Genomic DNA, 25,276 nt, shown 5'->3' with positions numbered 1-25,276 from the left:
TAGAGTTGGAAAAGATCAAGTTGATCAAGCTTCTGGAACAAAGATGTTTTTCTTGCTAATGAGACAAGGAGGCCATCTAGTGGCTAGAGTAAGACACTATTACTAGAGAAAGAATATTCCTTGCCACTGAGAACTGAGGTTGATTTTCTTCGCTGATTGATTGTAGTTCTTGTAGAGGGGATTCCTCTACATTCAGTCATTCAAGTGTGCTTGTTTTATTTGTTCAAAAGAGTTCTAGATTTAGGATTTGAAGCAGAAACACAGAGTTGATGCAGGTTGCTGAAGGCCCTGTAGAAAAGCGCTGCACTGTTCCCCAACTTACTTCTGGTGCCATATTGGACACTACCACAGGCGAGCTCCCAATGGCCATGGGTCCTTGACCTGAGCCAAGAATGATCAACCTTTGACTCCACCCCTGCAGAAACAGCAAGGCTATGAAACAGGTTCTGCTAAGAAAACCAAACCGAAAGGAATTATGCAGCATCCCTCTCATATCACCCACTTGCTTCACAATTAGGGACTTCACCCATTTGATGTGGCAGTTAGGTTTAAGTTGGCAGGCTGAATTCTGTGCTTTCTTTCTTTCTGATCATTACCTACCATCGGTTCTTACTCGCTGGGGGAATAATAATCACAGTGTTCTAAGGATAGTTGTGACGTTTGTACGTTTGCACTAGCCATGGCCAAAATCAGGTGTACACAGGTATCTTACCCTGTGTTCCATTTGAAGGGATTTGTATGGTCTCAGATAATGATAGGTGATTTTTTCTTTCCTATGCTTCTGAATGGTATGATTTTCTGAATAAATAGTTGCTTCATTAATGCAGTGGTGTCACTAGGATTTGTGTCACCCCATGCAGTGGGCAGGGCAACACCCCAGGTGGTGGGTGTGGTGATGTGCCATCACCCCCCCCAATAGATTTTTGGCTGTACCTTTTGATAGAACACAGATATTTCAATGCAGTTTATTTCATTGCATTCTGCATGAAATTACACATTGATTGATATATAACATGATGGTATTATTGCTCCAAACTCTGATTTTAGTGATTTTGAAAACTTGTAGAGTCTCTCTCTCACACACACCCCATGTCAACTTATTAACACCTTATTGGAGCAGTTCTCAAACTTTTAGCACCAGGACCCACTTTTTAGAAGGACAATCTGTCCAGGACCCATTGGAAGTGATGTCATGGCCAGAAGTGACATCATCAAGCAAATTAAAATTAATAATTATAAATAATCAAATTAAAATAAAAGAAATAATTAAATAAGGGGGGGCCAGTCCTGTTCCACAAAGTGAACTTTCTCTATAGTCTGCCTGCAATAACACCCCCCCAAAAAGCATCAGTGAGATTTCCAGCCCTCCCCAGTGCCCAGTTTAAAGTTCTTCTATTTCAAGCTTATCAAGATAAAGGCCCACCTGGCTTTGCAAGTGCAAAATAGAAAACTTGCCCCTTACCAGTTCAAGCCCCCTTTTTTTTGGTCCTTTTTAGTGTGTGTGTGTGTGGGGGGGGAGGCTGCCTTCTGGAGCATTCGTTGTGCTCCAGTTCCATCGGATCAGGACCACTCTAGTGGCCTCACATTCCTCTTTGCCTACCCTGACCACCAGCCAAGACACGCCTGCCTACTCATGAGTGAACGCGACCACGTGGCTGTTTGCTTTCCATAGGGCTCAATACAGTCACCAGCTCGGAGGGAGGGACCTCCTTCTCAGGTGTTTTTTGGGGGCTGCATCCATTGGATCAGGACCATTCTGATGTTCTTGGATTCCTCTCTGCCTGCCCTTTCTGATGCATTAAGGCAAGTCCACCTATTTGCAAGTAAATGCACAATATGGCTTTGTTTCACTTTCCATAGGGCTCTATGTATTTTTTGGTTTCTGGTTTTTTGGTCATAACGTTTGAAGGAAAGGAGCTATTCCACTCTGGATTTTTGCATTGCATTCCACTGGAAATTCAGCATCCAACAGTATATGGCATGATGGGGTTGCCCCTAAAACCGTGATGTTAGCGCATCATCCCCCAGTGTACATCACCCCCCTTGTGCGTCACCCGGTGCGGCCCGCACCTCCTGCACCCCCCTAGCGACGCCACTGCATTGATGTACTAAACTGTGTGAGTTGTGTGTCAAGCTGAGCCTAACACAGTTTATGTTTGGGTTATAACCTAACACAAGTTATTTATTGTATTGGAATTGTGGAAGATATTGCGAGGAGATAGGATGTGGTGTCAGCAGTGGCCCTTTGCTCTGGTGAATCTGGGGAACACAGGGTAAAGGCTGGACTTTTAGCAGAGGGTGTGCTGCACAGCTTCAGCCACTAGAGGTAGCTAGGTCATTACAGGGATAAAAGCAGCACTTGGATCAGTGAGAGTTTGTGAGTTGTAGTTGGAGAGAGAGGGGAGACTTTCTGGCATACTAACTCATGGACTGGCTGACAAACAATGAACTGTCACACTGACAGACTAACCAAACAGACTGCTGAGTGATAGAGAGCTGAGGTGGTGCTGCAACTGAAAACTGCTTGGAGAACTGGGAGGAGGGATCCTTCAACCTTACAGGCAAGCCACCTTCTCGTCACCTTTCTGCTGGGGTTCAGCAGTGGGTGTATATGTTGCTAGAGCTAGTTGTGCTTGAGCTGAGGGAAAGGCTAATTAGCTTGCAGTGGGCATAGGTTCTCTAGGTCAAGGCTAGAACATTTACTGTTTGTTATTTATTTGAGAAATTCATGTCCTGCCTGTCTCATGTTAAATCAAATGCCCAAGGTGGCTTACAAAGCTCTATAAAAAAAGTACAAAGTAAGAAGAAAAAGCAATAAAGCATTAAAAATGCTAATCAAGTTCCAAACGAACATGGTCTGCCCTTGCCCTATGTGGAATGAGGTAAACCACTAACTGTTTTAGTGGCTGAATCCTGCCACATAGTGCAGCACTTGAGACGGCTTATTGCATAACACTAGCAGCAGAAGTTAACAGAGAAAAGCCAGAAGCTATTGGGAGATGTTCAGTGTTTAAATGTGTCCCATTGATCACCTAGTGATGAACTGTGGTATGTAAAATGCCAAAATGTCTTTGGTGTTTCCATGTCCACAGTGAGATCTTCTATCAATGTAATGTGTGGGTTGAACTCGGGTTATGTGTTCTGTCCTGCTACGTGTCCTTGTTTGGGACTGCTATCTTGAAATAGCTAAACCAAATTTTGGAACAGTAACAACAAGGTGACAGTACATATAAACTCCATCCAACCACCAATAATGGTTGGCAACCTTCAGTCTCGAAAGACTATGGTATAAGCCTACAGCACCCAGTATTCCCAGGCGGTCTCCCATCCAAGTCCTAACCAGGCCTGACCTTGCTTAGTTTCTGAGATCAGATGAGATCAGGCATGTGCAAGGTAACAGTTGCTGCAACCACCAATAGCCCCCAGGCTTTTAGGAATACAAATATATAGAGTGCTGTGTAGGAGGAATTGACACTCAGATCCAGCCTCCAGGCAGAAGACATGGGAGGAGGTACAGTCAAGGCAAGGGTATCACGTCATATAGACAATGTCTTATTTCTTTTGAAATGAAATGAAGGGCTTTCAGTGCAGAGTTTTGGAGTTCAACTGCCTGCCCAGGGAGTGCTGAGCATGGTTTGTGGGAAACGACCCTATAAACATGACAGGCAGTAGGGTATATGCACTATAGAGCAGAAAATGGGAAAAAGCAAGACTAACGTTGCAATCCGGAGATCTACTGCCATAAATCCTCTAATGGCAGTGCAGCTGTCACGCTGCCATTGTGTGCATCAGAGCCTCTGGTGGAAACAGTTGGAGGCTCTGTGTGCCTCTCATGCACTGATGCAGCCCCTGTTGAAGCAGGTAAAGTGCTAGTGGGGGGAGGCTCATGGGCAGTTCAGAGGTGGATTTGGGCAGAGAGTGAGGAAGGCAGGGGTGGATCCTGGCGGCAGAAGCATGCACTGGGATGCTATCCTCAGTTTTCCAGCCTGACATGTCCCCTGCCTCTCCTTGGACTTATGCCAGCAAAATACCTAGTGTGGGTCTGGTGAGACCCATTGTTAACCAGGTTGCCTACTGGGATTACTGGGAAATTTTTACTTACCTCTCTGAGGCTGTGTGGTTACCCTCCCCCCCCCCCCCCGCATGTGTTCGGTCAGAGTGGCTGCATGGCAGAAGATGGCAGGGGATAGGTTTGTGCTATATATCTGATTAGTTCTGCATTGCAGCAGAAAGTTGATCTGACAGAGCTCAATGGAATGTTACACAGTACAAAATTACCTCTGAAGCCTATTTCTTCACAGTATCAAAGACGTACATCACAGAGGTGATTGGCTACAACTTGACAAGTCGTTGCTTGGTAACTAATCTGGATTTGCCATTATATAATTGCAAACTAATCTACATTTTAAAATAAATTTGAGAACAGTTGGTTTTGTAATGAAGGAGTGTGCTGCCTTTAAAAATAACTCCTGGCTGATTGTTTCCTTAAAGGCATTGTAATGGCTTGCAAAAAAAAAAAGGGCGCCCGAAATGTATTGGCATTTAGTACTTACATAATGAAAATGTTCAAAAGTACACATAGAATTATGTAAGTACACTTCTGGAATCCCCTCTACAAGAACTACAATCAATCAGATGACCTCAGAAAAGGCAGAAGCAGTGTACATTATGTGGCTCTTAAAGGCTTGCCATAAAAATAATCAAAATGTTAAGAGCTCAGGTTAACAACAGTGATAAAACAGGGAAAAAACACCTCTCATTGTTGGCCAAAGGATAGCTTTATGTTCATAGTTGTTCTTTGTCTTTGCATGTCATGTACCACCCATTGTAGCAGTTCCAATAATTCAAAAGTGGCACCCACAAAAGATGCTGCTTAGAAAAGTGGTACTTCAAAATGAAAGGTTGAAAAGCCCTCCAGGTTGAAAAGTGGCTTCTCTCCAGGATTTCAGCCTTTCTCAGCCCTACCTGGAGATGTTGGGAATGATAAACCCTGTTGTAGTTGTGTCGAATACTTCACAAAACAAAGAAGTGTGTTCTGAGTGGAAGATGTAGCAGCATTTGTGACCTTTGTAAGTTTCCCACCTTACAGATAAACCCATGAATCACATGTGGAAAGGGGGAAAATGCTTTCTTACTCAAAGGAGACAGCACCAAACACATACTGGTACTTTCAAAACCTCTCGTGGGCTTGAAAAGGGTGTCGAAAAGCTGATGTTGCAACACAATCCTAGGCGTGTCTACTCAGAAGTAAGTTCTGTTGTACTCGATGAGGCTTACTCCCAAGAAGGTGCGACTAGGATTGCAGCCTTAGTGCCTGAGGACCAGCAGCATGGAAGGGTTTAAACAGCTCTTTTAGAGATGCTTTTACTGGAACAAGGATAAGGGTGCATTTAAGGAAAGAAATGTTTCTGAGATACAGACTAGGAAAAGAGGTCTGATTAAAAATGAATTAGCCATAACATCCTGAGATTGAAGCAGGAGAACCTGGCGAAGGCCTCATGTTTTATTGAGCAGGGCTTGACTCTCCTGTGTTTCTGTTAACATGGGTTTACTTAGGAAAGTGAAATCTGTACGAAGTGTGCCGATTTTACTGAGAAAACAGAGCTTGAGGAAGTGGTAGCAGCATCTCCAACCCAGCTGAGTCAAACCCGAATGGCTGCAATTCATTCCCTTGTTCCCCAAGTTTTTCTCTGGGTTCCTCTAATTGAGCCCACAGGATAAGATGTCTCAAGAAACTCAGGGAGAAAGTGGAAGAGGAAGAACATGGAGGAGGTTGAAGATCCTTCAGTGGCTTCTAATTTTTGCCCTTTGGATAGGACTATAATTTACTTCCAAATTATTCTTCTAGAAGGCCTATTTTTTCCTGTACAATAAGAGACAAGAAACAAAACACAAGAGGTGAGAATGGATGAAACTGAGACAAGAAATGATGGTTTGATGAGAAGAAAAGGCCTTGTGCATTTATGAGAAGGATAATACAAGCTCTAAATTACCCAAGACTAGCTGCTATTGTACTCCCATAATAGAATGCAGAGTAGGATTAATGTCCTGTAAATGCACGGCAAAGTTTAAAGGAACAGTACCATCTGGAAAGATTTACTCTTTGCAATTCTCTTTGCCTGGGGGCAGTTTGATAGTGGAAGATAAGCAAACAACTGGGAGGGTTGAGATGCTAAATAAAATGTTGATGTTGTTCATGTTGATTGTCACTGTGACTGTCACAGCCTGATTTGCCCTAACTCTCTATAATGCAAATGCAAGGTTGCAATCCTATAACATTCCCTGGGAGTAAGTCCAAATGAACACAATGAGACTTATTTCTGAGAAGATGTGAAGGAGGATTGTGTTATTAGTTCTCTTAAGTGGATTTGCATGCAATTTGGTTCCCATTGCTGTCACCATCTTCTAGACTCAAAGGGAGTTGGAGATTGTCATCCAACTAAAACAGGCATGGGCAAACTTTGAACTCTAGGGATCCTGGACCTTTTACAATTGTGTAGGAGAGAGAATTTCAGCAGATGCAGCTTGTCATCTGTGAGATGACAAGGTGCACCTGCTGAAATTCCCTCTTCTATACAGTTGTTAAAGGTCCAGGATCCCTAAAGTTGAAAGCTCCTGAACTAAAATGTTGTAGTTTGCATCACTTTTCAAAAGTAAACTGGCTTTCATCAGTCTCAGATCATAGCTCTGAGTAGAACCAAATGAACTGCAATTAGATCAATAAAGCTTGCCCAGGTACATTTCATTCTTGGAATACACATGGAAATGAAGAAGAAACCATTTTAAAAAATGCATGGTGCAGCCCTCTTGGGACTGCACTGCTTCATAGTGCAAGTGGGGAATCAGATGTTTGAATGCTTTTCCATAGCAAAACAGACCATAGACAGAAAGTTTATGTATCAGAATAAGAATTTGGTTCTGGTTTTCTTCCTGACTTGCTGGTTCTCCAACTTCACAGGAAACCAGCTTTAAGAATTCATCCCAATTGCAATCTTGTGCACTGCTGGTACTGCAGTTTAACCTTAAAGTGTGGAATGCATTGTGGTACAACTACTTCGGAAAAACTTTGTGCAATGACCCCATTGCTAATCTCCATGTTGGTCTCACTAATACTAAAATCCGTGTTGTCACTAGGATTCGCATCACGCGGTGCAGGAGGCTTGTGCATCACCCCATGTAGTGGGTGGGGTGAAAAGGTCAACAGGCATGTGGATGCGGGAGAACCCGTGGACATTATATATCTGGACTTTCAGAAGGCGTTTGACACGGTCCCTCACCGTGCACTCTGCTGGCCAGTCCACATCCAATGGTGCATGGCATGACAGGGTAGCTCCAAAAGTTAGCATGTCATCACCCCCCTGGCGCATCACCCGGTGCGGTCCTCACCCCCTAGCGACGCCACTGACTAAAATACGGAGTAACAGGGATCAACGTGTGTATGCAGGGAAAAGAAGCAGGCTCCATAGCGAGGAAACAATGAATAAAGACATAAATAAAGGTGAGGGAAAAGGGATTGCCTCTCTTGTTGGCAGGCCAGCTGGTTGCCATCCATAAGCTGAATTTAGCCCAGTAGCTCTCACTTGCCAACAACAAAGTTAGACTTATCCATGTCTGACAGATGCTTCTTTCATCTCTAATTGCTCTGGGGCATACTTACAACTGCCAGGTGAAACATGAGCTTCTACTTTGCTTATATAGTCCAAGGTGAAAGACAGAAAGGCATCAATAACAAATAGATGATGCTCCTCAGATGTGTCTCACTCTGGCATTCTCCTGGAAAGGGATTCCTCTTATGATCTTCAGAGACTCTCCTGAGGGTCCTTCTCCCTTCTGAAGGTGAAGAAGAGCACAGGTAGTGCCCTGTCTATGGAACGCCCATCCCAGAGTCATCAGAAGACCAGATTTGATATCTTTATAGTATCAGCAGAGACCTTTATATTTATTATACCCAGGCTTACTACCATATTATTTAACAGCTTTTAAATTTATTATTCCATTGGCTCTGCTGGTTTTTATATCTTCTTTATAATTGCTTCTGTGCTGAGAGGCTGAGATATGAATCGGGATTTCCCAGTTTGAATTTCACCTCTGTTGCAAACTATAGTGGGGGTCTTAAGCAAACCATTCCCTCTCTGCCACAGCTCCCCATCGGCAACATGGAAAAAAAAAAGCTTACTTTTCATGGATGCTTGTAAGGACGTGGCTACATGGCTATTTCTCAAGATAGAATATGAGAAATATTTTGCAAATTCAAATGGTGCTTCATGAATGCAAAATATTATCTATTTATTTATTTATTTTTAATTAACACACACAGACATACAAACAAATAACATACATTTAGGAGTGCTAAATACCACATAGTATGATTAATGAGTAATGGTATGTCTCCTAATTTCCCCTGGGGGTTGGGGATAAGAATAGGCCCTCAGTTTGGCTGTACTTGTCGTAAGAGGCGACTAAACGGCCACCGGGTCGATGGGACTCATCAGCCTGGGAAGGCAGCTCATCTGAGAGAAGGAAAACTCTGACCCCAAACCTCCACTGCCTTGTGGCTACATCCAGTTATGGAAAAGGCTTCAGGAGTCAACCTCGAGGCAAAATCTGGAGCCGGAGTCCCTGAGGCAGTTTATGGCTGAACACAGTCACGTTCTGGCAACTCCTGCAACGCCGCTGGAACCAACCATATTGGCTTCCACCTTTCCATTGGACCATTCCAGCGACGTGGAGAGGGGGATTTGCTGCATGGGTAACAGCCTATCCTCCATACCTACTTTACCCAGGCTTCGCGCACTGGAGAGGACACTCTGTTCCAGAACCACCATTCAGAGCGCGACACCATAGTCTTCTGAGACTGAAGGATGCCAACAACATGTCTCCTAATCTACTACTCATCTACTTTTGCCTCTTCTTAGTTTATCCATTATCTATATACTAAATTTTCCCTAATGCCCTGTACTATATCTTCTAAATTTTTGCTTTCTATCAAACATAAATTACTTCAATTATTCATTAATATTAAAACAAAATAATCTAATTACCAAAGTATAACAACATATAAAATAATTCTTCCATCTACTTCTAACTCTTTTACTCATTTATATATTTTTATATCAAATATAATAGATTTTTGCTAATTCCCTATATCTTTTCTAAATATTCACTTTTTATCATCTCAACTAATTCAATTACTCATTATCAAATAATAATAATCTAATTTCCAAATTATAATAAAACCAACAATCTCTTATAATATGTTCTTTACCATTCTCCAATCTTATTCTCCAATCTGATTACATTTTTTTCTTTAAATAACCACCTATAAAACAATTCATCCACACGCTAACATTTCTAGCTATTTTTTCTAATTCATATATATCAATTTTGTATATATTTATTTTTTAAGTAAATTTAAACCAGTTATTAACTAAATAAAATCCTCCAATTTTCTTTAACCCTCAGGTTTCCATTTTTTCTCAATAAGCCCACACTTTCTTGTATCAGGTATGCTCATTCTTCCAATTAACTGGGATATGTTTTCTTCTTGTTCCAACAAATTTTGTATTTTGTGCACCCATGTTACTCTGTCCATCTTCTCTATTTCAATCTCCATCAGCATCCCTCTAGACGCTGTTGATTTTTCACTCTTCTAATTTCTGTATCTGCTCTTCTGATGATGATTTCATCCCTCACCATCATCTTTTCCACTTTCTCCTTCTGTTTATCTTCTGTTTTCTTCACATCTTCCAATTGCTCCTTGCACACATCTATCTGTTGAGAGAGAGTCTTTTAACTGGCTTGAATCTGCAAGGACCAACTCAACTGCTGTCTTCTCATTGTGAGCAATTTTTCCAAATTTTTGAGGATCATTTGAGTCCAAATATCTGGAACAGGCTCCATCTTGCAATTTCTCTCTAATCCACAAGATGTCCACAGCGTATTATTCTTCTTACTTCTATCACGTTTTTTTTCAGTCAGGCATTTTTTGAATTTTTCTTACAGATAACAGTGTGATTAATGGAGAAAAACAAAATGAAAGAAACAGTCTCAAGAAGACAAAATTCTTTCAAGTCCAATAAAAATTATGTCCACAAGTAATTCTGGACTTTAGTGCACACATCAAATTATATTTATAATTATAATCCATGACCGATTTATTCCACTACAAAGATAAAGAGCACTTTCAACATCCTTAAAAAGTATCTCATTAATGCCTTCAGTGTATCCAGGGCTTTTAGCCAAATCAGTCAGTCAAAGCCGGCGACAATATTAACACATACTTATCTTAAATTTTCAACTTAAACTTTATGCTTCATGCTTTTTCTTCCATATGGTATCTTAGCACGGAGCCAGCAGCTTGATTGCAGACACTGCACCTCCCCCAATACTGACCCTGACGATTAGGTTTCTGAGAAGAAAGCCCCCCCCCCCCCGGGGTCGGGCTTTCAAAATTTCTGGTACCTGCACTGTGGAAAGATCTTATCTCTCCTGATAAAGATCTTCAGATCCTCTTGAGACCTGCAGTTTTTTGGGGGAAAACAGACTGTCTCTCAGGACCCCCTGGAGACATGTCTGTTCATCCACTGTTGGCTCCTCCTCCTCATTTAAATATTTCTTACTGTATTGTTTTGTGTTTTAGCATTTCTGTGATTCACCCCAGGGCTAGTCTCAATGGAACTTCTAAGTGGACATATACAGGATTGTGCTGTAGCAGGTTTGCTCACTGCTGATTTAAAATGGTATGGCTTAAAATCCCTTTCTCAGGCATGATGTCCTCTGAAAGCCCTGGATCCAAGATGTCTTCTGAAGATGATAATTTTCAGTCTTTGACCAGATAGCTGCCTAAAGCATGGCAAAAATAAACAGCTACAGAAGCAATCAGCAGACCTTTACTTTTTCTCCAGCAGAGGGCGCCCGTTCTTCTTTCTCAAGTACTGCATATATAAAGCCATTGTAAAGCCAAGCTTTCCCCTGGGAGCTGGGGCTAAGAATAGGCCCTCCGTTTGGCTGTACTTGTCGTAAGAGGCGACTAAACAGCCACCTGTAGAGGCAGCAGCAAATGTATATTGTGGCAGTAAATGATGAGTGGTTAAAAAAAAAAAAAGAGATTGAAACAGCAAAGCCTACATGTTCAAAAGCAGTTCTTAAAGAGGAGTAAAAAAACCCTCACATAGTTGGCCCTTTGCTTGACATGGGACTATCAGTGTGTTGTAAATTACTCTATTGATATATTGAGCTGTGACTTCAGCCCTTGTTCTTTTGCTTCCTGTTGCCCTGAGTTGGTTCTCTGGTATTTTAGCACTTGCACATGAAACATGGTCATGTTTTCCATTTGGGTCATCCTGCAGCAGCCTTTAGTAAGAGGGGGAGGGGGGTTTAGCTTTTATCTTCGCTGATTAGGGTGTAATTGCAGTAGCCTTTAACAGCCTGTATCTTTAAATGTTGTGTAGCGGAGAGAAATGTCTTCCATGCTGTTATTAAAAGGCATCAGAGTAGGTGTCACTAGGGTTTGGGTCACCCAGGGCAAGAGCTCATTGTGCCACCGGCATGATGGACCTCCTCCTGTACCAGACCATACAGAATAAATTACAATATTGTACACACACCCTAAATGCAGTGGCATCACTAGGGTTGGTTTAATGTGGCACAAAGGACCAGTTATTAATTGATAAAATGGTCCTGAAAAACTGTAAGCAGCGATAGACCAGCCTGAGCATGGCTTGGATCGACTCCAGAAAGGCTTTTGACTCACTGCCACATAGTTGGTTTAATACCTGTTTGGAAATCTACGGCATCAGTAATAACATCAGAAAAGTGGTAGAAATGAGCATGAAAACGTGGACAACAATCTTAACAACAAATAGACAAGAGCTGGGAGAGATTAAAATCAGAAGGGGAATCTTCCAAGGAGACTCGTCTCCCTTGCTGTTCAATATTGCGCTTATTCCCCTGTTCACAATCCTCAATAAAACTAGATGTGGCTACACCGTCTCAACTCAGACTGGTAAAATCAACCATCTTCTATACATGGATGATCTGAAACTGTATAGAAAAAACTAGTCTGAGTTAAATAGCCTACTGAACACTGTATGTATATTCAGTACCAACATCCAGGTGACATTCGGACTGGACAAATGCGCCATAATAACACTCCAATGTGGCAAAATCAAGAATGTGGAAGGAATTGAATTAGTGACAGGAGATATTATCCAATCGCTTGGCAACAGAGATCATTACAAGTACCTGGGAATACTTGAGGTGGGCATCATACTAAGCAACAGAGTCAAGATCTTGACTCAGCAACAGTACCTAAAAAGAGTCCGTAAGTAAATCCTGTAGTGGTCAATCGAGCTTACTCTGTAGTCTGCCTGCAATAACAACCCCCCAAAAAGCATCAGTGAGACTTCCAGCCCTCTCCAGTGCCCAGTTTAAAGTTCTTCTATTTCAGGCATATCCATATAAAGACACACCTGGCTTTGCAAGTGCAAAATAGAAAACTTTCCCCTTGCCATTCAAGCCTCTTTTTTTGTCCTTTTTAGTTGGATAGAGAGGCTGCCTTCTGGAACATATGTTGAGCTTTAGTTCCATCAGATTGGGACCATTCTGGTGTCCTCACATTCTCCTTTGCCTGGGCTGACCTCTGCCCAAGGCTTGTTTGCCTACTCACGAGTAAACGCAAGCGTGAGGCTGCTTAGCTTTCTGTAGGGCTGGGAGGGAAGGACCTCCTACCTTTTGTGTTTTTGGGGGCTGCATTCATTGGATCGGGACCATTCTGGTGTCGTTGGATTCCTCTCAGCCTGCCCTTTCCGAAGGACTATGGCAAGTGCGCCTACTCGAGAGTAAACGCGTGATACAGTTCATTTTCACTTTTCATAGGGTTCCATGCATTTTTTCTTTCTGGTTTTTCGGCCATAACTTTTAAAGGAAAGGAGCGATTTCAATTCCGTTTTTTGCACTGCATTCCGCTGGCCATTCCGCATCCAACGGTATATGGCATGATAGGGTAGCTCCAAAAGCTGCGAAGTTAGCACGTCCTCCCCCTAGGGTGTGTCACCCCCCCGGCTTGTCACCCGGTGCGGCCCGCACCCTTAGTGACGCCAGTACTGCTTCCTTTCCAGCAGTTAGAAACCTAGCACACCAGGGCAGCCTACAAACCATATTTCTAGCTTGATGGATCAGACCTCAGCTAGACAGCAGCATGGCAAATGACTGAGACTGGCATATGGGTAGTCTAGTCAGTTTTCATTCAAAGGGGAAATCTTTTTCTTTCATCTTAGAAGAGAAAAATGGCACACATGCCTGGATAACCTTTATTGCAATCACAAGCCTATCTGACATCCCTCATTCATGTGTTTTATCACACCAGTTTTCACAATGCTCTATGCCTTTAATACATTTTCAGCTGCAGTAAAAAAGCAAGGCTCTTCTGACATGGAAGCAGTATTGTAATAAATAATAACCCAAGAACTAGAACCTAGGTGTGAAAAGCCATTAATGTGGAACATTTATACTTTGCTTTTCTCACAGAAACTCAGTGGCTTATGACAAAGAACAGATAATAATTCACATGACATATAAAATGCATGCCCAACTTTCAAAGTACGGCAATACAACTTGTTGCTAGGGGAACATTAATCCCACCCCTCCATTCTCTATTTTATTGATGCACATTTTTGGGTCCCACGGTATAAAATTCTGCCCCTTCCCTTGATAGTGATGATCAGTGATGCATTTTGGGGCAAGTCTGGAAGGAGAAAGAAATCTCCACATGTCTCTCAAGTGATTTTCAGTGCTAAAACAGCTCTATTATCACTCTAGGAATATTATTAACAGCGCTAGTAATATTATTACTTGTAAGTAAATAAAAAAAATATTATTCTTTCTATATCTACTTTTTTTTTTTTTTAAAGTCTCATAAACCTAGGTTGGTCCCAATAAGAGTATCATTTTAATAAGTGGGTCTCAGTGCTAAAAGGTTTGGGAACCACTGCTCTAGAGGCTTGGAAATGGTTCAGTTTGGCCATGAATAGATAGGAGCCCTGATTTTGGCAACCTCTTTTATTTTAAAAGGCATTTTAATTCTGACCCCAGTATCCGCTGGCATCTGTGGCCAGTCAGATCTGGTCTGTGGATGCCAGATCCACAGATATGGGGGTCACACTGTATAGGGTTTTTTTTGAGAGGGGAAGGGGGGAGGCAGAAATAATTGCTTTACACTCTCAAAGTTTGCCATATCCTGGGGTATTCCAAATTGACTCTCAAACAATTGGTAAATATTTGAAGATGCTTCTGGAAGCAGTAATCTAGTTCTTTGGCAGAAATTTACAACTGGTAAATATTTGAAGATGCTTCTGGAAGCAGTAGATCTAGTTCTTTGGCAGAAATTCAATGGCTTTTAAGTCTTCAGTATTTCTCAGTCTAGAGGCCTGGACTATGGCCAGACATTGACACCCTTTGAGTATCACCTCACACACATTCTGTTGCTTCAGTGACAACAGATGGGTTTTTTCATTTCCTCAGACTAGGCAGCACAGTGAACATTCACTGGTGTTCCCGGATACTGAGAAGGCAGCAAATGCTGTAGACTAGGAGGCTTATAATATTACTCAGTAGTCTTTCTGCCAAATCCTCTAATGGGGCTGCACTGCTGGAACTAGCATTCCTGAAGCACAGCCCGACCGACCACATTGCAAAATGCAGTGCCGTACAGCATGCAACTGGGCCGCTACTGGAAAAGGCAAGTGGTGCAGGCCATGTGGTAGTGGCCAGCCTGGCACCGGTAAGTCAGCTGTGGAGATTGGCTATGGGCATGGAGGGGGAGGATAAGGACTGAGGGAGTAACTGGGCAGGGAGGGGAGAAACCAGGGGAGGGGACCAGGTGGGAGGGGGTAGATCCGGCAGCAATGGCGCATACCAGATCTTATCCCTTACATTGTAAACCTCCCCACCCTTATTTCTCCTCTGAGGAGACCCATGGGTGGCCCCAGGGCTTATGCAGAGGTAAATAAAAATAATTTTTGCCTCCCATTTGCCCTTGGGTCACCTCTCCCCACACACATTGGATTTAGCGTGTGTCTTTTTAGCACAGCTGTAGCAGACTGGTGGCGGGGATAGGTTTCAAACCTCTGTTTCATTTTATGTGAGTTTTTTTGTTATACTTCATGAATATTTTGGTTCTGTGGTATGTTATTTTGTCTTAAAGGACTTTCGTCTGAAAGACTCAGAGAAGCCTGCAGCATTTTGGCAGGAGCAGCTTGATATGGGACTTGATATGGATGTTCCAAATTTTGTTTCGGTGGTCTCTTTTTATCCCACGGACCTCAGACACTGCTCTGTAACCTAGCTGTTTATCTTGTCGTTCTAGTCCTCAAGGTCTCCAGCCAAGTCTTTTATCCACACATCACTCAGTTTGCTGATATGCATTCAATTTGGCTACGTGTACTGGGGTTTTCTTAGTCTCTCAATCGATTGGCCACATCTTTCCAGGCTTTTGGTCGCTTGCCTTGTGTTGGCACTTAAAGAATCTGGCTTTATGTCATATTCTCTTTCTAGCTGGAAAGCCTCTATAGTAATCTACGTCAGTTACTTTCTGCATTCCTTCTATAGGGCTGTTTTCGGCCTCCAAATGAATGTCTCTGAAAAACTGGGCTCCAAATGGTGTGGACATACCATTTGAAAATCTCCACATCAGTGCTACCATCAGTGCCACCATCATATCTTAGGTGGATGGTGCTGATGTGGAGCCAATGCATGCGATTGAACAATGCAAGTGGGCACGCGTGCATTCGATGCAGGAGCATGGAGACAAACATGTGCCATAAGAAATATGGGCTCTAAACTATGTTGACCAACACCATAGAAAATGTAACTGTGATAGAATGCTCTGGGTGCTGCCCTTACTATATATCAGATTCCTTCACATGGCATCATTCCTAAACATGAGTTGGCCACGACATGGCCTCAGCTCACCAGTGGCTCAATTAATATAACCTGATTGTGCAAGGAGCTTGCGAACTGATGATGGGAATGAAGTCATCAAGTGACCCACATCCTGTGACTGGGCCAAAATCCCTGATTTTGTTGCAAGGATGTATCCCATATGTATTGTTACCTTCCCAAAGAAAACATTAAAACCAACACTGCAAAACTGTCTGTTAAACAAAGCACATCCATTTAGTAAAATAACAAGCATTCTGTTGCACACCAGAGAATAAGAATGACTGAAATGCTAACAAAAAGTGCTGGCCCTGTACAGGGTTGGAGGAATCACAGCATGTATGATACAAAGATGTTCAGACTTTGGGGAGGGGGGGGGAGGGTTGGAAAAGAGATTCATATTAGAATGTGGTGCTTCTGATTTTCCTAAATATTGTTGAAATAACCGCAACTGTAGAGACTATTATTTAGGGAATAAAGAAAGGATTTAGCAAGGAACAAATATCATGGACTCAGCATGCAATATTTCCAGCAAAAAGAATTATAACAATAAACCTGAAATAATCAAAACATCTAAAAATTGTGCAATGGTTAGATGCAGTTTATCTAATATTATTTATTCAACATATTTATTTGTTACTCTTGAACGAAAAAGCTCACCAAGGGTTTTACAGAATAAAAGGAATGAGAAGATAGTTCCCTGTCCAGAAGGGGCTCACAAGCTTAAAAAAAAAAATACAGAAGACATAAGGGTGATATTAGAAACAAGTCAACCAATGGGAAAAATGCTGTGGTGGGGTGAACAGGGATAGTTGCTTTTTTTGGGGGGGGGGGAAAGCCAAAAGTACCCAAAGGAGCCATTTGTAAGGGAGAATCAATGGTAAGAGAAAGAGTTAAGCACTTTCTCTATTCCAAGGATTCCCACATATTTTAGCTTTTTAATAACAATCTGTCGTAATCCACTAGGCAAGCAAAAACAGATCTATAAAGAAATATTTTATTTATTTATTTTTTATTTTATTTAAATTTTATTTTATTTATTAATAATAATTGGGGTCCTGTGCTCCTGAGGCTGCTAGGGACCCTACATATAGTATGTGTGTGTAGACATTTGTTAGACTTCGTTTTATAGTCAGTCATTCCAGGGTACCTAGAAGGCTGAACTGGAGAGCAAGATGTGCAGTTAGGGACTTCCAGGCCAGATAAAAGCCTGAAACTTGGCTCACACGTGATCCATGGCATACCAATTGCTAGAGAAAATGGGAAAATGTGACATTTTAAATTTGGGGTTATGAAGATTACCTCATACCAGCTAATGATTTTAATCTGCAAACTGGGCAAGGGTGCTTGCAAAATTTTTTTGTTTTTATGTTTCAAAAAGTCCACCAAAAATCAGCTTGCAACCCACTGGTGAGCCCTGACCCACAGTTTGGGTAACCGTGCTCTATTCTATTTTCCCCTGAACAATTTCTCCTCAGCCCTTGCTTTAATGTTGAGACAATTCCATGCTTGGGAACTCTGTGGTTGTCTCATAATGTGTTACTCCATTATGAATGGTTGATTACTCCAATTTCAGAAAATGCCACTGAGAAAGTATTTTCAGCAGCCAGTTCAACAGATTTGGGGGGGTCAATATATCTTTAAAGAGGGAGATGGAGAAATGGATAACTCAGGAACATGCTTGGACTGAAACAGTGATCATCTCACAATATAAGTGCCTTTTTAGCTTGCTCTCTGTTCAGAGACTTAAAACTTCAGTCATCTTCCTGCCCCAAGATGCAACTTAGAATTGTAATTTGTAAACCCTTTGAACAAATATGCAAATACTCTCAAAGTTGCTTTTGTCCCTAGGATTAGCTTAAAGAGGCCTGCTGCTTCGAGATCCTCTTGGGAAAACATACTGGCACTGTGACTGTTCTTGACCTTGCACCATATATCAGACTGAAACAAAAAGTCACTCTAATTTGAAAGTGGGTTGGAAAGGTCAGATAATTACATTAAAAACTGCTTTATATACACTTTGTTGAAGAAAAATGCTGCTGTCATTGATTACAGCTGGGCCTTCCAATCTCTTCTAATGCTGTAGAGGGGAACATAACGCTAAGGACTAAATTGCACAGTTTGCTAAATGTATAATGTGGTCCAGTGATTTATTGAAATTTTTGTATAAATATTGTGCATAGGGTGGCAGGAACTAGAGTTAAGCTATGTTTGGTGGAGTTCAGGGGCTTTAGTATCTTACCTTCATTTTGGTTCCAATTGCACTAGCACCCCAGCCCTGTGTGTTATTTTTACTGGGAAAAATGTCCACTGGCTTTCAATGCAAGTTTCCCCCCATAAAAATAGCACATAGGAGGCATAATTGCGATTGGATTCTCTTTATTATTCTCCTGCAACTTGCTGCCATTCCGGTGCGGCCCACGCACTCTCTGTCTTTTTGCTGATGAAATACAGCTCAGGACAGAGACGTGTTTCAGTGACACTGAAGAGGGAGCTCTGGCCAGTCCTGCATTTCTCACCCTTGCTGCTATAATGTTCTGTGTTGATGCAGCAAAGTTCTGTCACAGGACGGTGCAGGTTCTGGATCCCTGATTCAAGCTCATGCATTTTACACACCATTGAAACACAATGGATAGCTCATACTGCACTGGTTTGAACAGTTGGGAACTTGCTAGGGACCAAAGTTACAGGGTTCTTGAGCAACTGATGGAGAACAAACAAATGGAAATCCATGGTCAGTCTCTTTCAACATTCGTAAAAAGCAGCTGGTATGCATGTGCGGTATTCAGATTGGCACTGTGGGACTGGAGGGGCAGGAGTTGTTCCACTGGCAGTTATAATCTATAAGGATATATGCCTGTTTCTGAGGTGATTTCTGTGTGTTATGAAGGTCCATCCAGGTCAGTTCCAGGGCTGCATTAAGGAGTGTGTTAAGAAATGGAGGCAGCAGAGCACTTAGAGTTGTGTGGAAAGAATGGCCACTGCTACAACTCCTTCTCTAATTGCGATCTAATGTTGATGGTCAAGACTGCTGCATCTTTGAAACGCTCCAGTCGCAGCCCCTCTCAAGGAAAGCTGAAAGGCAGACCGACTCCTTTAGTACCTCCTATCAGAAAGGTACTCACACTTGGAACTACACACAATATCCATCTTCTCTGTCACTAAGCAACTCAAGTTTATTTCCAACTTCAAAAGCACATATTTAGGTCATCCCATAAGCAGCGAAGGTCCGGCTCAAACACCATAAAATAAACCCAGCAATTCTGTTTTTATTTTCTCTGGTGCTTGAAGGATCCCACAGAATGATTAGATTTTCCCACTAAAATAACCCTATATATAAAAACTAATAGGTATAGACCAATGTCGTTTTTAACAGCCGTAAAATGAGCAGGCAGAGAATCAAACCAGTCATCTAAAGTAAATATCATTTTTACTTTTTGGAGACAGAAATGCAAACATTATTGCAGTGGGGACCTAATACATAAAGCTTGTATTCAAAGAATATGAAAGAGCTTTAATTTGGAACAGCTTCCAGAGGGATAGCCAAGCTAGTTCATTGGGGCACAAGTGATGAAATAACTGCAGCCATACTGCCAGGGGCTTATTCGCTTGCTTAACCCCCAATGGAATATATATTTAACCAGGCGATGGCACCCTTCTGCTGTTTACATAGGACAAACAGGTCAGCCACTCTGTGAAAGAATAAATGGGCACACGTTTGACATAAAAATGGCAGCATGTGGAAACTTGGGAGAAAGTTTCAGTCAGACGCTCTGCTGCTGATCTGAAAGCCAACATTTTACAACAAAGGAACTTCAAAGGGAAACTCCAGTGGGAGACTGCTGAATGAGAATTTGTCAAGAGGTTTGGTACTATCCATTTTAGAATCATTCGGAACAAAGACGGAGCCTTTCTTTTCTCCCCACATTGTGAAACAATTTTGTTCAGCCAGAAGGGCCGCATTATTGCCTATGACTGCTGATATAAATTATCATTGCACTGATCTCATGTATTTGGCTTCACAGAAGAATAGTCAGCCAGTGTACCTCTTCTAGTCCACAGGCATTTGGTTCTATTGTTTGCAGGTCTGGGTCCACTGTTTAAAGTCTAATACAAAGCCATTGTTCTGATGAAGTGAACTCTACTCTCAGGAAGCTTTCTTTGAAAGAAATTGATTAGTCCTTAAAGTACTATAACGTTCTTCATTGTTTTTGCCACAACACAGCCGTCCCTCTGGACTCTGTTAATGAACTTTACATAGCCAGAGAGACGGCTTTATCCGCTATTACTACTGTTGTGAATTGGCACTGAAATTCTGATGTTTTAATTTTGCATAAAATGCCTTACCTTACCCGAAGATGCTTCAGCTTCTGTTCCGCCTACTCTCCAGTGTTCTAACCTTGCACTCTCCTGCCCACATTTCTTCTTCTCTGTCATCCCTTTCCTTTTCCAAACCAGCAAGTGGACAGAGAACAATGGAGCCAAGTAGGTGGACAGAGGAGGGCACTCCCACCTGAGGCACCCACTTCAGGCACCCGCCTGAGGCACCCACTTCAGTTGGCCTCATGGGTGAACCAGCCCTGTCTGGTCCACCCCTCCCCTCCCCATTGCATTACTATGTAAGTTACATTGAGCTGGTGGGGCAAATTCGATTTGGGCAACAGCACTTACAGCATTAGAAGAGAGGATGTTTACTTGCTCTCTGTTTTCCTGACCTCAGTTGTGCCCCTGAAAGTTTTGGACCCACTAGGGAAAGCTTACAGTTATCTGTAGAAGGGGTATGTGGCACTTTCTGCATTCAATATTCTTTTGTTCAAAAATTTATCAAAACATCATGGCCGTTAGAGCACATCACTGCTTGCACTTTGTATGGCTAGGGAAAAGGCTTTGGAATATATCATTCATGAGGCAAGATAATCTAAATGACAGTCCTCGGAACTGGTGAAGCGTAGCAGCCAAGAGACTGAGCTGTGACTCCGAATGTCCTTGGTTTGAATCTCCCCCCCCCCATGAGTTTTCACAGAGTGGCCTTGGACAAGCTTTGGTTGCAATATGGGGATAATACTTACGCTCTTTCTGGGTTGTTGTCAGGGTTCCAACAAGATGAAACACATAAAGAGCTTTCATAAAATGCTCTACCGATGCTACATATGATTAATCCATTTGCTGTTGTGCTCACAGGAAGGCCTTGAACATGGACCTGCGCTGGACTTTGTCCACAGAAGAAGCTACCATTATACAATGAGACATTATCCTCTCCCTGGGGAGAGAATGTCTGTACCCAGAGACACATTTCCATCTGAATAACCGTCCCTGGGTTTGTTTTCAAAGTCACCCAAAGACAAAAACTCTTGAAAATTCAGTGGCTTGAATCCATGGATTCATGAATCCACAATCCATGGATTCTCCCATGGGGAGACAGTCAGGGCTTTATTCACCTATGGCTGGGTCCCTAGACTTTCAGGTATTTTGGCGCCCCCCCGGCATTTCAATCTTTCACCCCACTACAGCGGACAGCCTGATCCTGGTATGATAGGTACTAGATCACTAGACCATGGTAGATAGGTTACATAGCCCTATATCCAGCAAGCTAGTCAGCAAGCAGTTTCCTTTCCCAAATACTTGCTTGTAAGCCTGTGTATTTGATTGGAGGCATCATCGTATAATTGGCCTCTGCAGTCACTCAAGTCAATGTTGACTTGACTTGTTGACAACATTGACATTGTTGACCAAAAAGCAAAAGTGCAGGTAACAGTGCCTCAGCAAAAACAAACAAAAAATGGTGGGCCCTTAGGTCCTGCAGGGCCCTTTGGCTTCAGCCTAGTCAGGCCTAGGAATAATATGGCCCTGGAGATGGTGCCCAAAACAGACTGCCTGCATCATTCAAAACTCAATCTGTTCTCTAGCCAAAGAGATATGAAGGGAAAATCCTGGGCAGACACAAATGTTGATCTGCTCTCTTCCTGCACTTTCTTCTGAGGAGCTGCCTAAGGCCCCTAAGAAGGAGACTTGAGGAGGCTGAAGGCACAGGGCTCGGAGTCTGCTTTCTAGGCCAACTTCTTTAAAAGTCTTCCATGGAAATGGGAAAAACTGAGCAGGCACTTCCCTGAACTTCCAGTGGGGCTGATGAGGTAAGAATGGATCAACTCTGGAGAAAAATTGAGTGAGTTCCTTGGCTGCTGCTGAGGGCAGGAGGAGGGGGAGAAAGAACCCCAAATACACATTTGATGCTTTTTAAAAAGTATTCTTTAGCTTGCTGCTTAAAATCTCTATTGTCAGAGAAATCCCATGTATGTAAAGCTTGATTTGAAATGTCCCTCTGTTTTGTTGGCAACCTTCAGTCTCGAAAGACTCTGGTATCGCGCTCTGAATGGTGGTTCTGGAACAGCGTCTAGTGTGACTGAAAAGGCCGATTCGGGAGTGATAATCCCTTCCACACCGGGAGCAAGTGCAGTCTGTCCCTGGTCTGTCTCCCTGGCTATGGGCCTTCCTTCTTTGCCTCTTAGCCTCAGACTGTTGGCCAAGTGTCTCTTCAAACTGGGAAAGGCCATGCTGCACAGCCTGCCTCCAAGCGGGCTGCTCAGAGGCCAGGGTTTCCCACCTGTTGAGGTCCACTCCTAAGGCCTCTAGCAGATGTCCTTGTATCGCAGCTGTGGTCTACCTGTAGGGCGCTTTCCTTGCACGAGTTCTCCATAGAGGAGATCCTTTGGGATCCGGCCATCATCCATTCTCACAACATGACTGAGCCAACACAGGTGTCTCTGTTTCAGCAGTGCATACATGCTGGGGATTCCAGCTTGTTCCAGGACTGTGTTGTTTGGAACTTTGTCCTGCCAGGTGATGCCGAGGATGCATCGGAGGCAGCGCATGTGGAAAGCATTCAGTTTCCTGTTGTGAGCAAAGAGTCCATGACTCGCTGCAGTACAGAAGTGTACTCAGGACGCAAGCTCTGTAGACCTGGATCTTGGTATGTTCCGTCAGCTTCTTGTTGGACCAGACTCTCTTTGTGAGTCTGGAAAATGTGGTAGCTGCTTTACCAATGCGCTTGTTTAGCTCGGTATCGAGAGAAAGAGTGTCGGAGATCGTTGAGCCAAGGTACACAAAGTCAAACAAAGCTCTGTAGAAAACGCAATATTTAGGAGGGTAAGTACGAGATAAATTTAAAATAAAAGTGAAGACATTTAAAAACAGCCACACACACATAGCCAAGTCGTGCATGCTAGGAAGGATTGGGTCCATGGTGTGTCACCCAGAGGTAGAAAATGAGTGGGCAAGTGGGGAAAGATGGTGGCTTGCTTGCTTTCTCTTTCAGGGCAACATAGTATGGAGGCTGAATTGGGCTCTCTGGGCCCAATACTCCCCAATGCTGTGTTGCCTGGAACACAGATGACTGAACAAAAGTATAACACAGCTGCATCTTACCCAAGCAGCCACCTGCATGTTTCACTGCTATCCTGCAGAGAGAGGGCAGGCAGGCAGGCAGAACTGGCCAAGACATCTGGCATAGGTGTTCCTAACCCTGAGATGCTTTAAGCACATGTGCCAGGAATTGAATCTTAAGCATGCAAAGTATTAAACTTATAGCGTGGTTTGGGTTTTGTCTGCTTACAGATCTACCATGCTGCATCACCTAGGACAGCGTTTTTCAACCTTTTTCATCCCATGGCACACTGACAAGGTGCTAAAATTGTCAAGGTGCATCATTGGTTTTTTTGACAATTGACCAGGCACACTGTGCTGCCGGTGGAGGGTTCACATCCCCTAATGGTCCTACTAATAAATGACCCTCCCCCAAACTTCTGCAGCACATCTGTGGCTCATTCACGGCACACCAACGTTCTATAGCACACTGGTTGAAAACTGCTGCCGTAGCACTTAAGTTCCTACCCCACAGACTCATCCAATAGTGACTATTTTTCCCCAATGAACTGTTGGAGGATACGCACTGTTAATATGCCAAGTTCAAACAGGAGAGGCACACAGCAGAACAGCATGCTAGCAATGCTTCATATTGTATTACAAAGACTGAAATCCGAAGTACACTTACCAGGAATAAGTCCCACTGAACAGAAGGACTTACTTTTAAGTAGGCATCATAGGATTGTGTTGTCATCAGTATTCAAGTAGCACATTAAGATATCTTTTAAAGCTTCCAAATGTTCAATTTGAATTCTTCCCCCACCCCACAAAGTCGATGCTATCATAAAACATTGAAGGAATCTTTGAAAATTCTGCAGTCTGGGCAGCTAGGAAACTCACTCCATTTTTCTCAATCGATACCTCCCGCTTTGCTCCATCAGCCCCATGGGTGTGTTTTTAAAAATTTCTGCAGAGAACAGCAGCAAAAATTTCACTACGTGGAACTGTTGTAGAATTAAAAAAACAAAAACAAAAACCCACAAAAATCTTGAGGGGGGGGAGATTTTAGCACAGCAAACCTGCATGATAATTTTTTGTTGTTGTTTGTCTATAAATGTCACCACATATATTTGTGCGCCCCCTTGGGCACGTGTGTCATAGGGTTACCACCCCGATCTAGGCATTAGCTATTGGCACTAGGCAACCGATAGCTCATATAGATATGAACGGATAATGATCTAAGGTTAAAGAAAAAGGTGCAGCCTTGAAGAGCAAACCTCTGCCTCTCCAACGCTTGGCGATTCCAACCTGACTCTGTTTTGCTAATCCTATTTGTGTGTGGCTGAATTGGATTTCTGAGTGCTGGTTCTATGGCTGTGTAGTTTAACAGTGTTGTTGATTGTAAGGAAATATGTTTAGACAAAGAAGAGTATTCTGCCATTCCTTCCTCACTGATCTTTTGGCCTTCCATAGCTTACGACTTGTCGCAACAAAATGCTCAGACTTTAAAAGTTAATTCTGTCTCCTAGCGTTTATGTATACGTATGATGCTCTTGCCCATTATACTTTCACTCCCTCAGCCTCTCGGAACGTCTCCAGTCCAGGAGTATTTGAGACACAGCAACTGCACTGACATTAGCACCATATTCAGTGCAAGTTAATTGCAAAAACGAGCTTGGTAGAGAGGAACGTGTCAGTCCTCTTTCATGTGAATCACAGCTTTTTGTCTGTTTGATTTTGCTCAGCAACGTCAGGTTTTGAATGTCAGGGTATATGTTTTCAGAAATGGGAGAGAGATTTTTCCACAGAAAATTAAAGTGATAGGATAGAGTAGGATGCCACCCTAAGAAGGTTGCATGCTATACTTTCATAGCAGAGAGAACTGAAGTAAGGAAAGAATTCAAGTCTGCTATATGCAAAAATAAAAAAGGCCTTTCAATCAGTCATTTTACTGTACATGCTACCAGACAGCTATGTTGGA

General features: G+C 42.7%; 1 pseudogene; it reads right to left on the bottom strand.

Annotated features, from left to right (window-relative positions):
- Positions 1–3,291: 3,291 nt before the first annotated feature.
- On the bottom strand, positions 3,292–3,411 carry LOC136650750 (5S ribosomal RNA; annotated as a pseudogene).
- Between the last annotated feature and the right edge of the window lie 21,865 nt (positions 3,412–25,276).

The sequence above is a fragment of the Tiliqua scincoides genome, chromosome 4 (genome assembly GCF_035046505.1).
Source record: "Tiliqua scincoides isolate rTilSci1 chromosome 4, rTilSci1.hap2, whole genome shotgun sequence".
Taxonomy (NCBI): domain Eukaryota; kingdom Metazoa; phylum Chordata; class Lepidosauria; order Squamata; family Scincidae; genus Tiliqua; species Tiliqua scincoides.
Note: the sequence above shows the minus strand (reverse complement) of the source record. Positions and strands in the feature narration are given on the sequence as shown.